This window comes from Leucopleurus acutus (genome assembly GCF_964270905.1).
Source record: "Leucopleurus acutus genome assembly, chromosome: 18".
NCBI lineage: Eukaryota > Metazoa > Chordata > Mammalia > Artiodactyla > Delphinidae > Leucopleurus > Leucopleurus acutus.
In genome coordinates, this window is record NC_139160.1 from 75,935,419 (window position 1) to 75,952,393 (window position 16,975).

The 16,975-nt window shown below is 46.1% G+C and overlaps 1 pseudogene across 1 annotated transcript in view; it reads right to left on the reverse strand.

The window, feature by feature from the left end:
• LOC309974615 (proteasome activator complex subunit 1-like) overlaps positions 1-14,190 on the reverse strand; it is a 32,585-nt pseudogene extending 18,395 nt beyond the window's left edge. The window contains exons 1-2 of the transcript in view: positions 13,434-14,190; positions 11,636-11,754 (exon numbers count right to left, since the gene is read on the reverse strand). The product of the transcript in view is annotated as a proteasome activator complex subunit 1-like (transcript). The remainder of the gene's footprint in view (positions 1-11,635; positions 11,755-13,433) is intronic.
• Positions 14,191-16,975: the final 2,785 nt, after the last annotated feature.

Sequence of the window (16,975 nt, forward strand, 5' to 3'; positions counted from 1 at the left end):
GAAACACAACAGGACAAATGGCCCACCTTCTTCAACAGATGAACAGTAAGGAAAAGAATCGGTTGGTGGGAGATGATGTGTGGACTTAAAACTTAATCAAGTTTAAGTACAGCAATAAGGAAGTGTAAAGGAGCGATTCGTGTCAAAACCAGGAGGGGGTGATTTTGGAAGGGGTGAGAGCCCGTGATGGGGAGGGGGACACAGCCAGGGCTTCTGGGGAGGCTGGCATCGTTCAGTGTATGGACCTGTTGCTGGAACAAATTCACTGGCTTTTAGCAGTTGACTAAGCCCCGCCTTCGTTTCGTGCATCGTGGTGGTACCTGTGTTCCACGGGCTTGCCCAGGGGGTGCGCCTGTTGCCTTCCCATTGTTCGCGAGCTGATGGCAACTCACTGCCCTTTCTTTGAGAGTCTTCATTGTCTTTTATAGCATTTGGTAGGGTTTACCTCTCTAGGTTGGACACGTCTCTACAGAGACAGATGCACACTGTTCGGCGTAGGGGTGGAAAACGGTCTGACTGTTGGCAGTAGCGAACATTGGTCATGAACTTTCACATGGCAAGGTACCGACCTGACACATCAGGATGATGGCAGCGCATCGATCTCTGTACTGACTTGTCTATTTATGCCTTCATCCAGCACTTGTTGCCAAGGAGTGGGAGAGAGAATATTTGGGACCTCTATATAAGCAGAGGGGATTTCCTAGGGGATGCTAACTGGATGACAGGGAACTGAAACAGCAGTAATAAACCTGACATGTATAGGGACCTTCCAGGGGAGAAGCGAGTTTCTATAAACAGGAGACCCCAAGGCCTCAGGAATGATGCCAGGTTTTCCCAGGGACCAGCTGGGTACCAGGAAATGTCACCAGCTCAAAGACTTCTCCCAAGAAGGCGGCGGGGAAAAGGCAGGGTCAGGATGGGGCTCCTGCCTCCAGAATATAGAAACGCCCAATGTCTAGGCATCTGCAAACGAGGATTAAACACTCAGACCATGACACTGTTCAGGCAGGACGCTCTCCCTTCCCTTCTGCGGAAGTCATCGTACCAAGGGGAAAGTCACGACACCAAGAATTGAAGGACAAATGCCAGCTTTCCTCTCTCATGGCTGGTCCCCGCATTTCAGGGAATCCCTGAGCTGGAAGGAAGAGCTCTTTGACCAGGAAGAAAGAGTACGGTTTTGATGTGTATGGGAGTGGCATTTGTAATATCTGAGGAAATGAGGGTGCCGATAACTGAGGGTGACAGAAAAGTCATGGGACTGGTTTGAGTGTCTTTAGGAGGCAGAAAGAGGAAAAGATGTAGAAGGTGTTTGAAGTTCCTGGTGCCCACTGGTTGCACTGACTTAATTAGAAAAGGCATACTGACCTACAGCACGCAATCTGGATGGAAGGCATGTTTGGACCTGAAGCTTGAAGCTTAGATGGTATAATATAACCTGACCTCTCTCTCTCTCTCTGTCTCTCCCTCCCCTCTCCCTTCTCGACTTATTTCTAATATTTAATTTTCCTTGTTGACGCCGTTGTCCCCACCAGCAGGCAGACTCTCTCCCCACGGTTGGAAAGGTGGCCATTTCTTTACAGCTAGTGCTCTGAAGCCAGAAAGAACCCCTCTCTCCCGGCATCTAGTATCAGTTGTCACAGAACGACTCAGACTTGTCCTACCTGGGGGTTCCCTATACGCCTTGATGAACCATCACTGCGAAGGGCAAATGGGACGCCAGGGTCACCAGGCTCAGCCAGGTGCCCATTTCGTGGTTGGAGACGGGGGTCTCAGAGTTAACCCTCTAGCTGGAGTCACGTGAGATGGGCGAGGGTACGTTCTCAGTGGTAAGAGAGTTGGGGCCGAGAGAATAAGGAACCGGAGAGTTCAGGAACAGCAGAGGTAGCCCAGGAGCAATCGTGGGAGAACAGACCACAGAGGGCTCTTGACTCTCCTTCAGAAGTGATGGAAGGACTTCTACGTTTCAGCGTCCACTTGGCTGGCATCCTCAGTGGAGCAGAAATGAGGTTCCACCTCCTCTCTAGTCTTTGTTCCTCGGTGTCTGTAGCTTTGAGATGCTGAGTGGAAGGAAAAGAAAGTACTGAGGTTGCACGAACATTTTCAAAACACATAAATTGCTGAGAAAGCAGTGGACTGGAGGCCAGTAACAGACACAGTCAGTCATGCTGGAAATTACACCCCACTCCATCCAAGGAGCTTTACTGAAACACAAAAGCGTGCATGCGAGTGGCCAGTAGCGCAGATTTTCCCACTTATGACTAATATTTTCTTTCAACGTATGACAACCAAGGGAATACAAGGGAATGCATCGTCTGTAAATCCTCACCCAGCATCTAGCATACATTTTCATGCAAATTGCTACACAGACTACAGTTCCTTTTCCCGACACCCGTCGCCCCTCTGAGTAATCGCCAGGTGACTGCATTTGCTTAGGTTGCTAAAAGACACAAAAATAATGGTAGGGTTTTTTTTAAAAAAAATGGTGTAATTTAGTGGGAAAAGCAAGTAAGTTCAAATAGAACAGATATAATAATACAGTTACTTTTTATTCTAATCTTGTTTGATTCTTAAAATGTGTTCCGTAAAGCAAACTGTTCTAAATAACCATTAATAGACACATTAACAGACGCATTAAAAAAATGTATTTCAAAGTCGTTTCCAGCCTGCCAGAGTTGATGGACGTTTACGTCAAGTAAGTTGTAGTTGCGGTAGCAGCGCTACACCAACCGACCACCTCAATTCTGCTCCTGCTTCTATGACTTAATAGCCATGAAATTACGGGCAGCGCACTTACCCTAAGTGTTTCCCACCTAGAAACATGTGGGTGTCTGGTTAGATGCTGGCTGAGGCTCCTTTCTGTTCTAAAAAATGACGTTCCTCAGCCATGTTTAAACCCAGAGCCCTGATTTTGTAAGCAATACAACCTTAGGGCTGTATTATTTCAGTTTGTCAAGTCATTGGACAGGAATTATATAGGAATTAACTACTCCAGCAATTGGAAAATGAAAAACAACTTTAGTGGGAGCCAGAGTTCAGTGCTTTCCCCACTTCTGCATGATTTCTCAGCCGGCCCTCCAGCCCTCGCTTCCCTCGATAGATACCCAACTTCAACTCCAAGGTCAACTTAGTTATGTCACTCCCTGGCACATACCCTATGCTGCCATGCCTCTCACCCGCTGTAACGAGCCCACCTGTACCTCATGCAATTCTCCACCATCGGGCTGTGAGAGAAAACGGAACCCACGGATGGGTCTTGCGGGAAACTCACAAACACAAGCATCCAATGAACCCAGGACGCGGAACAGCCTCCTGCACCTCCAGATCCAGCACCCCTTCCACTCTCCCTGCCCCGGGCCCTCCTTCCTCAGGCTCCGCCCCCTCCCACCCCATCCTCACTCTCAGCTGATGTGTGAGTTTCCCAGAGCTGCTGTGACAACATACTATGCACTGGGGGACTTAAAACAACAGAAATGTATTCTCTCGCGCGCTTCGAAGGCTGGAAGTCTGAAATCAAGGTGTTGGCAGGGCCAAGCCCCCTCCGAAGGCTCAAGGGGAGGACCTTCCGTGCCTCTTCCAGCTGCTGGGGGTGGCCTTTGATCCTGGGGTAAAGACGCAGTGGTCCAATCTCTGCCTCTGCTTCCCATGGCCTTCTCCCGGCAGGTGTGTCTCTTCTCACGAGGTCACTGATCACACCCTGATACCTTCATCTTCACCTGATCACATCTGCAAAGATTCTATTTCCAACTAAGATCCCATTCATAGGTACCGGGGATTAGGGCTTTGACATCTCTTTGGGGAACGCAATTTAACCCACCATGTAAAGGCTGTGCCTGTCTGCTCCCTCTGCATAGAGGGCTTTCTCTCAGTTGATACTTGGCTCCCTGTTTCATTCTGGGAGGAAAAAGTCAAGTTCTTTCCAATGGAAGGGGAGGACCTCCAGCACGTGGTGCCTTGAGCTAGCCCCGGATGTCCTCCCATCCCCTGTCTCCTTCAAGGCTTTGCCCATGTGTCACCTTAAGTCTCTCTCCCCTCTTCTACTTTATTTTTCATAACAAAGCTCCATTTGTAACATGCAGAGACTATGTTTATTTATTATTTCTACGGATTGTACTGCATTTCCCACTATTAGCGTATAAAGTCCACATCTGGGGTGCTCACGCTAATTGTCTGGAACCTGCTGAGTCTTCCTTAACTGTGTAATGTATCAGTGTGCACGACGATTCCTCCCAAACACTTTTTTAGAGTCTGTCAGATATTTTGGAGCATACACCCCCTTGGAAAAAAAAAATGACTGGTTTCAATTTTTGTTCAAAATGATGTAATGAGCCACAAATTAGGCATAGCAACTAAATATGCCAGTAAAAAGATTAATATAAAACAAATGTGGAGAGGCCAAGCTGGAATATATTATTTTGGTCAAAAGCAAAAGAGTTGATAGATTTTGTTAAGAAGATTTGTACGAAAACTGTGGGGCTGTTGACGAGTTTCCAAAGTACTCTTTTCGTAGGGAAAGGGGAGGGGCAAACGGGTAGGCGAGTAAGAGGTACAAACTAGTATGTATAAAATAAGCCACAAGGACATGTTGTACAACTCACGGACTGTAGTCAATATTTTATAATAACTATAAGTGGAGTAGAACCTTTAAAAATTGTGGATCACTATATTGTATACCTGTACCTTATGTAATATTGTACAGCAACTATAAGTCAATAAAAAAAATTTTTTTTAAGTACGCTTTTTTGTGACTAGAAACAACACATAAGGTGGAGGGTTTACTGTTGTAGTTGTCACTTCAGTTAGTGAGGTCAACACAGCGTGTCCTGTTGTTAGTACTTACTGAAAATGCGTCAAATATTCCTGCATCTCAAAATACTTTCTTGAAGCGTTTACTTATTTTTCAGTCTAAGTATCCTTGGGACAATATTCCTATTTATTCAAAACATTGCTAAGAAAATTTCTGCAGCTCAGTTAATAATACAAATTAATATAAATACTTGTGGGTCAAACTTCAAATAGCGAATAGAATTTGGAAAAAGGAGAACAGTTGGCATCTGCAAAACGGTTTCACATGAAAATAGCTCCAGCATCAGTGGATTCCTGTTGGGAATGTTGTCTCTTGTGGACTATTTGAAGTAAAGATTCAAGTTAATAAATAAAGGATGTGGTTAAAAAATAATTAGGAATGACAATTTCTTTTAAATAACGTTCCATATGCAAATAACTTTCATAACGAGATTTATATAAATACATTAAGATATTCTAATTTGGAACGATTTAGCATTATTCAACGTGATGATAATGTGTGTGAATGTACATTTCAATCTAGAACACCCTATGAATACACCCTATGGAGTACAGCCTTAGAAAGATGCCGCTTGATTAGAAAAAATGCCAGCCTAACATAACAACGAAATCAAATATGTGTACTTGATTCACTTGTGTGTGAAGTTGTGGGGATGCCCTCCCCCTGAGCCCCAAGTGAGTCTTATAGTTAAAACAGTCTTCCTGAACCACACGTGGGATTAATGGAGCACAAAGCTGCCTAAGAGGTTTGATTTGGATGGAGGGAACAGAGCTGGATCTATGACACAAACATTATCAGAGGTCAGTTGGTGTCCCTTTGGTATAAGTTCAAAATCAGGGTCTTATATCTGCCCAATGTTAACAGTGGAAAGTAAGGTTCTTCTAGCAGAGACATTCAAAATGATTTCAGAGGTGCTGAATTATGTAACAGTGAGTATCCTCACAGACAATAGGGCCATACCTGAAAATCTAGGCAGGGAATTTCTTGTTAAATATTAGGGCACTTGTGCTTCCCTGGTGGCGCAGTGGTTGAGAGTCCGCCTGCCGATGCAGGGGACGCGGGTTCGTGGATCAAGTGACCCTATGGATCAAATGAGATTTGTCAGAATAGCAATGCAACTTTACAAATGGATGTTGTTTGGATATAAGGCGGTATTATTGTTTTCGTCTGGTTAAACACTGGAGATGTTTATGTTTATCAGCGTTACTTATTTTTTTTCAAAACATTTCCCCCCGTGACTTCATTCATTGCAGCCTGAGCTTCTAAGGCAGGAGACGAGGTACAATCACGGCCCAAGTCAAACAAATCTCACACACACTTGTCAACAAACAGTTTCATTATTGCCAGAACTCAATTGCTGTAACACTACTGAAAAGCTCATAAATTACTTAAAACTGTGTGCTCTGCACTTTCCCCGAGAAATCTCCACGGAAAGCGATGTAAATGGTGTGTAGCTTCTGATGAATTGCTCTGCTCTCATCCCTAATGTAAGGTTGGGTCTCTCTTTATTGCATGGTGGTCTGCCAAGGTAGTTGGTGTCCTAATGGTCAATTAAGTTCCAAACGGACTTCGAAGACCGGGATTAGCTATTTCCCTTTGCTTTCACTTCTTTAATAATAATTCACTCAAAGCCCGGAGATGATGTTACATATGCTTCATCTGCAGTCAGTGTTTGCGAATTATTAAATACTGTTTTCCAAAAACATGTTTAACAGCAAAACCTTTTTAAGAGCAGATCTGATGATCATTACAACGATGACACAGTGAGAAATGAGCAGGGCTACAATATGGCCCAGGTGAACTTATCTACAGAACAGAGACAGACTCACAGACATAGAGAATGGACCTGAGGTGGCCAAGGGGTTGCCCCACCTGGGTGGGGAAGAATGGAGTGGGAGTTTGGGATTAGTAGATGCAAGCTATTATGTATAGGATGGATAAACAGCAAGGCGCTACTGTAGAGCACAGGGAACCATATTCAATACCCCGTGATAAAACATATGGAAAAGAGTATGAAAAAAGGTATATATATATATATATATACACACACACACACTATATATATGTATAACATCAATTTGCTGTACAGTAGAAATTAACACATTGTATATCAACTATACTTTAATAAAATAAACTTTTTTAAAAAAGAAATTAACGGTGGCTATGACACCATGTCAAGAATACAACATCTGGGCTTCCCTGGTGGCGCAGGGGTTGGGAGTCCGCCTGCCGATGCAGGGGACGCGGGTTCGTGCCCCGGTCCGGGAAGATCCCACATGCCGTGGAGCGGCTGGGCCCGTGAGCCATGGCCGCTGAGCCTGCGCGTCCGGAGCCTGTGCTCCGCGACGGGAGAGGCCACGACAGGGAGAGGCCCGCGTACCGCAAAAAAAATAAAAATAAAAAATAAATAAAAAAAATAAAATAAAAGAACGCAGCATCTTCACTGCACAATTGAAGATGCTTTAATCCTGCTCCGTTGTTCAGATTTACTATTTGTGTATCTCAGAGGGAAAAGCTCCGTGTACACATTTTATGCCACAGGCGTTATGTCTTATAATAAATGTGACAATGGTGCATAAAAGGTTTTCAAAGGAATATTTGGGAAAATACTTGAAAATTTCTTGTTGGGTTTTCCCGGTATCCTGTGATATTACTCGTTTTACACAGGACTTTAGTGCCAGTGGGGAAAAGTACCTAGATTTCCTACACCTCCAATCAAAGGGACAGAGGAGGAGTCCCAGACTCCCACCCTCAGCCCCACAGGAGCCCAGAGAGCATCCTCTGATTAGCTCTGTTATCACAACAGGGATTTGTGTGAGACACTGAAAAGTACCTAGAAAGCCACGTACTTTAATAGAAGTCGAAAAACTGTGAGTTTGTTCTCTAAAGTAATCTTGGTTAAAAAAGAAAAACGTCCATCTCAAGAGGTCTGTCACACAGACCTGTGGATGCCCCTACTGAATGCAAAACCGCAAAAGATGCCTTAAAATTATAGGCATCCTGGTCCTAGGGCTGATGTGCATGGATCTGGGACCCAGCAGAGGGGGAGAAGGAGTGGGGACCTCTCAGCTTTTCCAGGCTCCGTGCTCTTCCCTCATCTCGTTCCCCCAGAGCTTGGGTGACTGCTGCCATCCAGCTGAGGTCGTGGAGGTGGGATACCCAGAAAGATGGGGAGAAGGGGCATGTACCAACTAGGAAGGAGATTCTGGGGCTCCTTCTCTGTACAGGAAGTCCCCTACATATGAAGAGTTCCGTTCCAAGAGCACGTTCGTAAGTCCAGCAAAGTTAGCCTAGGTACCTAACTAACACAATCGGCTATATAGTACTATACTGTAATAGGCTTATAATACTTTTCACACAAGTAATACCTAAAAACAAACGCTAAAAATAAAGAAACTTTTTTTTTTTTTTTTTTTTTTTTGATACGCGGGCCTCTCACTGTTGTGGCCTCTCCCGTTGCGGAGCACAGGCTCTGGACACACAGGCCCAGCGGCCATGGCTCACGGGCCCAGCCGCTCTGCAGCATGTGGGATCTTCCCGGACCGGGGCACGAACCCATGTCCCCTGCATCGGCAGGCGGACTCTCAACCACTGCACCACCAGGGAAGCCCAAGAAACCATTTTTAATCTTACAGAACAGTACCTTGAAAAGTACAGTAGTACAGGACAAGAGCTGGCATACAGGGGCTGGTAGCAGTACCAGCTATATCACCGGTACCTTTACGCTTGCTTCTGGACATCCTCGGCTAGAAATAAAGATATTGTACTACTGTACTCTCTACAGTACTGTAAAGTACACAAAAGCACAACCCCTTGCAGAGGATGCACGGACGTGACAACGTACGCCAGACACGTGAACTAGCTTACGTGATGGGACACGCGAACGCAAGTTCGCATCTTTGAAAGTTCACGACTTGAAGGTTTGTATGTAGAGGACTTACTGTACTTTAATTGTAGGTTAACAAGTGGTTACAAAAATTATGTAGAGAGGCCTCTGATACCCACAGGCCAGTTTCCTCTATGGTTAGATATCACATAACCACACTGCAATATCCAAACCAGGAAATGTCCATTGCTGCAATGTGCAAGGTGCCACGTCATCATCTGTGTAGATTTCTATAGAGGGCGATTCCCTCACTAGACAGATCTCCCACTGCTGTTCCTTTCTGTCACACAAAGGGCTGTGGCAGGAACAGAGATGGAGGGTAGAGGCAAGAAGGGGGCCCAGAAACTTCTCGTCTTCGTGGATACAGTAGTTTTCATACAGCATGGTACCTGCTTCTGTAAGCCACAGCCCCGTGACTAAACATGTCCTGCATACTTACCCTATAAGAGAAGGAGAAGAGCCTACAACAGGCTCTTTTTGATCGACACAGTCAGACAGGTTTACCCTGAGAGAAATGGTGGGAAGAGTGTTGACGTGGATAATAGTACCTTGATCAAGAGAAGATTCCAGGGTACCACCAGGAGAGGCAGGTGACGGTGCTGGAGGGGAGGAGATTGGTTAATGAGGCATGTAGTTGTTTTGGGTCCCCAGGCCCTGAAAGGTGTGCGTACTAACGTAAAACACAAGACCAAATGACTTGTATTGTTATCTACATGTGTACCAAACCACCTGTTTGTCCAGCACCACTAAATGAAGTTTCCCCTCGTGAGAATAAGTTGTCTAGACAAGTAAAGGTGAATACACCTTTAACACCTGGTATTCATTAGACCGCTTAATGGAAATTTTTCTAAACTGAAATGTGAATCTCTCTGCTTCTTAAACAATACACCTCTTACTGAAATACACATTTCTTGTCGGCATGCTGTGTGCTGGAAAGAACATCACCCCACTGTGTTTTTCAAAGGAACTAAGTTCTGGTAGCACTTCTGCGTCCATTGAGCTGAGTTGCTAACAGCCACATAGGCTCATCAGTTCCCTTGCTCTTGAGGGTTGCTCTTTTGATCTAGAACCACCTAGAACCATCTAGAACGAACCGCTCTGGGCTCCCCACCCGACCCCTGCCCTCACTAGAGCAGCTCCTCCTTTATCTTACTATTTATTTTGTGGTATTAGAGACCTGCCTGAGGTTTTGTTTGAGAATAGGACATGTTGATGAGAGATATTTTGAAAACCAACAGATCAGACAATCGCTTTATGATCCTGTGAATCTCCTTTGCCCTCAGCTAGGGCTCACAGCTGGAATATTGAGGTTCTCTAGGATTTTAAAGATTCTCCCAGTAGATACTGCAGCTGCTCATCACTCTGTCTCTCCCACGTGCTGTTTGTGATTTCTGGAGGGAACAGGATTCCAGCCAAAGACGATGGCCTGGCCCTGCCCCCTCCCCCCAGACCACAGACTTGGCTCTGAGCAGCCTTCCAGTTCCCTCCCTCAAGGAAGGTAAAGATGCATTCATAAACATTGAGCTTCAAATCATTGGAGATAAAGTATGAACTGCTTGAACGAACCATCAGGAAGGAGCCAAGACTTGATTTTTTTGAAAAATCCCCCCCATTGGCCCAGAGTGGAATGAGGAAACACCATGGTTGATGGATAAGGAAACATAGCTGTCTTTCTGTAAAATTAACAGATTCTCAGGGGACATAATGCGCCCTCCATGGCTCCCCTCCTCCAGGACGGAGCTCTGGCTCTCTTCCATCTGTGCCTGTTCACCCAACAGCACTGTACACACCGTCGTCTGTCTCTTTATTTAAAAAAAAGATCTCAGGTGAAGCAACTAGCGCCTCCTCTGGCAGCTTCATTTCCTCATTTGTTGATGCAACAGAAACAAGGCTCTGAAAGTTATAGTTTAACAGAATCCCAGGCATACATAATATTAAAAATTATATCTTCGATGTTATGAGATTAAAACTCTGGCCCACTCCCTGGATAATGGATCATATAATTATATTTCCTTTGAAACTGTTGTGTAATATTTCAGGTTCTAAATAACACCCTCACCCATGGCCTAAATCAATGGGGAAGTATTAATAGCCAGGAATATCAGTGATGGAACCATCCATAAAATCATATATAGGCAAGCTTTATTTTTGCCGGGTAAGCCTTTAATTCAGACATAGTCTTTCACTGAAAGTAAAATTATGGTACAAATGGTCAGGAAAACAAATTGTCCATGTGTGCTTTTGCTGGTCCACAGAAAGAAATAGGTTAAGGGTGACAGCTTTGGATGCTTTAAAATAATTAACTTCTTAAACTCATAAATTCTTATTTTATGGCTCCCTACAAATTAATCAACATCTGTTTAAAAGTGGAATTTTGCAAACGGGCCTCATTAACATTGTAAGATTGTATATCTTTACCAAAATTCTTTCCATCCACTTTCTAAGCCGATGACAAAACTGTTCTACGGATGGTGGGCCTTGCACTCTGTTCCACTCTGAGGCTATTAAAGAATATTTTTAAAAGTTATATTTATCTTTTTCCTCCTCCAAAAGAGCATCTTTGGTATTATATGGTGTTATTTCATGTTTATAAATTACAAGATTGGGCTTTCCTGGTGGCGCAGTGGTTGAGAGTCCGCCTGCCGATGCAGGGGACGCGGGTTCGTGCCCCGGTCCGGGAAGATCCCACATGCCGCGGAGCAGCTGGGCCCGTGAGCCGTGGCCGCTGAGCCTGCATGTCCGGAGCCTGTTGCTCCGCAACGGGAGAGGCCACAACAGTGAGAGGCCCACATACTGCAAAAAAAAAAAAAAAAAAAAAATTACAAGATTATTCAGAGTTGCTTGCTGTCTATCAAAGATTAACCATCCAATCAGGGAAGACTGTGACCAAATTTGGGAGAAAAGTGATGACATTGCAATTTGGTGACAGTGGCCGTGAGACTCACCAGGCCCCCTCGCTTGTCATCGGAGCGCACTGCTCCCTGAGGTCTACCCCCTGCCCTGTTCTCCTGCGTGGCCTCCTGGTCAACCAGCTTCTCAGCTGCCTCAGGTCCCAAGGCCTGCGCTAAACCGCAGCGCCAGGCCACTCTCGCTCTCAAGCTTTGCCGGCCCACACGTGACCCCTGTGCAGACCAAGGCAGAGATGGCACCTTGGACCAGCGGTAGGTGGAGATACATGTCTATGAATCTGGGATTCCTGCAAACGCAAGAACCAAGAACAGCCCCCGAGAGAAAACGCAAGTGAGAGTTACTTTCGAGGTTAGAATGAGCTGTTGGCAAAAGCCGTGCAATGACGGACGCTCGAGAAAAAGAGAGAAAAGGCCATGTTGCGAGCCAATCCCAGGAGGGAAGAAGCACCACGGTGGCTGATGCCCGCCCCGGGTCTCCCTCGGAGCGGCGAGGCCTTCCGCGTAAGGCGCCCCTCCCCAGCCCCTCCTCCACTCCCCGGGAGAGGGAGCCCCACCCACACTCCTCTCCCTCTTCGTGGATGCCAACTTTCAGTGGATACCCGGCCCGTACCCGGCCCTGAGCTGGCCTGTCACCTGGGCTCCCACCTGCACAGTCTCCTGCCAGCCTCACCACCATCTCACAGAGAAGCAGAGCCCCTCATCCGCCTTCACAGAGGCAGAGACCCAGAATGTAAGTAACGCGTCTGTGCTCACATGACTCCAAATCCGTGTCAGAACCAGTGAAAACCCAATGGCTGCCTGACAGCAGAACTGCCTGCCCCCTTCTGAGCTCAGAAACTGAGGCTTCCTTGGTCCTCAGGCCGAATCTTCTGGTCGCCAGCTGCCATCAGAGACTTCAGCCACCAGGCACCCCGTGCCCACCTTTGAACGCAGAGGAAGTCTAAATACCTTCTTCATAGTGTTTATTCAGATAACCTCTGTGTCTCAACAATTCTCAGCCATTAGTTAAGTTGTATGCCTTCACGGGCATCAAAACATTCATAAAAAATTATGGACTTAATTTCCCACTTTGACCATTGGATAAAAAACATATGAAATTCTAACATTTTTTGCATTCAAATGTACTCTTCTTAGGGGCAGGACAGGAATAAAGACGCAGACGTAGAGAACGGACTTGAGGACACAGGGAGGGGGAAGGGGAAGCTGGGACGAAGTGAGAGAGTGGCGTGGACTTATATACACTCCCAAATGTAAAACAGATGGCTAGTGGGAAGCAGCCGCATAGCACAGGGAGATCAGCTCAGTGCTCTGTGACCCCCTAGAGGGGTGGGATAGGGAGGTTGGGAGGGAGACTCAAGAGGGAGGGGATATGGGGATATATGTATGCATATGGCTGATTCACTTTGTTATACAGCAGAAGCTAACACAGCATTGTAAAGCAATTATACTCCAATACAGATGTTAAAAAACAATGTACTCTTCTTTCTAGATGTTAATGATTACGAGCAGACGAACCCGGGTCCAAGTGTAACCTGAACAACAAAAGACCCGCCGCCGCTCCCTGTGGCTCGCTGTCTGAAGTGCTGAGTCCGTTAACCGGCTTTGATTTGCAGTCACCTTACAAACTCAGACCCTTACAAGGTACTGAAAATATTTGTTCTTATGTGCTTGGACAAGTTTCTTCCTTTTTTTTTTTTTTTTTTTGTTGCGCAACGGTATGACTATATTTATTGTGCCTGGGAGGCAAGGTGAGGGAGAAATCTCAACAGACAGAAGGTGGGAAAAGTCTGGAGTCCCCTGTAAACGTCAGGAAGGTCCCTGCTGGACCCATCACAGAATATGAGAGGAGGCAAATAGATCATTCCCTTTGTTTCTCCCCTGGGCTTCTTGAGCTTCTCGAAGTTCTTCTGGATGATGGCATAGAACACAGTATAAGCCTTGCAGATCTCCATGACCGTCAGCCGGATATCCCAGGACTCTGCCTCACCCAGCTGGTGCCCCCGTCGCCGATAATCACCCACGTGGGGCTGCTCAGCTGCTGTGGTCACGGCGTCAGAGCGCTCAGAGCAATATTTGGGGGTCTGAGTGTGCAAGCCTTCCGGCTTGCTGTGGAGGGTGGTCATCAGCTCAAACACCTCCTCCTGGACAGCCACGCCAAATTTTTCCCATCCTCAATCCGAGAGATCTGCAGCTGCAACCAGGTAGTGACCAGGTTGAGCTTCTCGGTGACATCCTTGCTGTCAGGCTTCAGGCGCTGCAGGAGGACCTTCTCGTTGCAGTTCGCTGGGCCACAAAGAGCACCTCTGTCGTCATCTTCCTCTTTCTTCTTTTCCTCCTCGTATTCCTTCTCCTGCTGCTTCTTCCGCTGCTCCTTTTCTTTCTTCTTGAGTGGATCAGGCCCTGGGGTGTCCAGGGGGCCTTCAGATGGTTCCGGTTGGCTTCACTGAGAGCTGGCTCCTTTAAAAATGCATCCAACTCAGAAATCTTCTTGGGGAAATAGCTCCCGAGCGGGTCTCTGTCTTACCACATGGGTCTTCACGGAACACAGCCACCTTGGCGTGGGCTTCGGTTAGGACCCTGAGCGTGGCCATGGCCGGGGCGGGCGTCTAGCACCGCCCGCGGAGTCAGGACTGGGCACGGTGAAGGGAAAGCGAAAGCAGCACTCGCTCTCCTTCCCGCGTGGCCCTCCTGGGGAGTCGGGGCTCTGGAGGAGGCCGGGGGGCGGGGGGGAGGGGGGGTGCAGACGGGAGAGAGGCTAGGAGTCGAGAGACCCGTGTCCGGCGCCCCGGCGCCCCGCCTCCCCGGCACCGCCCGTCTTTCGACTCGGACACGTTTATTTCAATCATAGTTTAGTATTGAAGTAAAGATGGAAGGAATTCCATTTGCCATTTTGGAATCTTGTTTCAAAGACTTGGAGGAAATTAGAATTCCAACATGATGAAAAGTTAACGTGTGTATCCCAAACGGTACATATCGTGTGAAACTTGGAACGGGAGAGAGAGCGCGCTATAAATGCATAATTAAATGTACTCCTCAGAAACTCACTTTCAAACTACAGGCAGTGATTCAATTTCACCAACATTTTGGTCTTGTTCAGGGAGGGGAGCACAGGCCTCTGGAAACGCAATTCTAATCCTAGGCTTTCTGGAATCCTCTATCATCTGAACCTATAACCGGTCTTTACTTTGCTGTGCTTTGCTCATGGGACCACGTGAAGTTAATGCCAAAAGGAATGTAGCGTTTCATTAAAAACTGTGTTAAGCTGTCACTCTAGTATATGAGTAAAATCATTCAAGAAGCGTAAAATGCAAAGGCTAAAGAGACCTCAAAGTCCACTTCACTCACTCACCTCATGTTATAGGCAGAAACTGAAGCTGGGAGACATGGGCTCGTTCAAGGGGGTGTGGCCGACTTATCTCCTTGCTGATGGGGTGCCAGATGGTGGGGAAGCGTGGGATTGGATGGGATCTGGAGACCCAGGTGTGGGTTATAACTCTTGCCACTTCCTGGCTCTTGGGCTATTACCTCCCTGGGTCTCAGTGTTCTCATCTGTATAATGAAGATGTGGTTTATTCTACAGACATTAAACAGAAAGCTGTATGTAAAATGCCTGGTTTATGGAGTAGACACATGGAAGGGTTCTTTTTTCCTTTTAGGAAACGTTATTTCTAAAAGCATCTCGAGCTGGCAGATGTGATGGGACGGTCTACCTCACGTCAGTCTTGCGTCATCCTATTCCACTGATCAGCTGTATCGTTTGGTGCGGCCCTTCCTTGGGCAGCCCTAGGTGCTGTTACATAGGGTCACCGCGGAAGGCATGATATTCCATGATAAGACCCAGTGATTGTTCCTGGAGGGCTGATCTCCTAGATGTACCCGAACGTATGAGCTCCCCAAATGACACTCCTTCTGGGCCCATGGGTTGAAGATGTATATGGCTTCTCCTGCTTGTTGAAGACTTATTAGTTTAGAATGCTCTCGTCCTTCCCAGATCCAGCTTCGCAACCTTTAGTACCGATGACCTCCCACCTGCCATAAACCTAGAGTTTCAGTGGAGGTTTCCAGTACCCCTGGAGAGTAGCAGAATCTTCTGGTCTTTCTGTGAATTAAGCGTTCCTCATTCTCTAGATATTCAAGGAAATGGAGAGCTTAAGTTTCCAAAATGCCAAAGATTTTTAAAACTTTTCTCCCCCTTGTTACAAGGAAATTCCTGTTCATCACAGAAAATTCCCCAATGCAGAGAAACATACAGAAGAAAATGAAAATCATCCCTATGTACCAACCAGAGATGATTTTAACAAATTTTTTCACATTTGGGTTCATAATGTAATAGAGGTTCTAACACACTTTCTTATTTTGTATACGACGTAAGGCCAGCTTTTTCTATTGTCATTAAATATTCTTGTGCGATATCTTCCCTTAGTGGTTGTAGCATAGCATATCCGTGTTTGGCAGGGCAGACACTAAAATAAAAGACATTTTCATGAGCAAGCAAAGGGAAAGTTAGTGCCCTGGCCTTGAATGGATTAACTATACTGTGGATCAATTAACCTGAGCAACGAGGTTTTGATATGTCATGAAATTTGGGGCAGGGATGACGTGCAATATTTCCGTCAAGTTTCAAATAATATCCGTTACGTAACTTGATAGTACAATAGGCTAATATGCAACTCAGTCTGAAAAAGGCAGCCTCTTTTTATAATTAAGCAAACCAATAGAACAAAGGCACAGGAAGTACTTTAAAAATATATAATTATGGAAGACGAGAGCCATTTCAGAGAAAACAGGAAGAGTGTGCAGGCATGATTAGCCTAAGCGTGGAGACAAGAAAGCCACCATGATGTGTGAGGTCTACTTCCTGTGGTCCAGGAATTGGTGCTTAGCTGGGGGGGTGGTGGTGAGAGCAGGGATGGGGACCACAAGCTGGAAGTCAGCATCCCCATCCTGCTGAATGACTCCCGGGCTCTTGTTCATCTCAAATACTTTTCTTTTTTAATTGAAGTATAGTTGATTTACAATGTTGTGTTCACAGAGCACCGGGCTGAGCTCCCTGTGCTACACAGCAGGTCCCCACTAGCTTTCTATTTTACACATGGTGGTGTATTTATGTCAAACCTAATCTCCCAGTTCGTCCCACCCTCCCCTTCCCCCCCCGTGTCCACACGTCCATTCTCTACATCTACGTCTCTATTCCTGCCCTACAATAGGTTCATCTGTACCATTTTTCTAGACCTAGATGGGGGGAGGGTGGCAGAGAGGTCCAAGGGGGAGGGGATATAGGTATACATACAGCTGATTCACTTCATTGTACAGCAGAAACTAACACAACATTGTAAAGCAATTTTACTCCAATAAAAAAAAATAGAAAAAAACAAT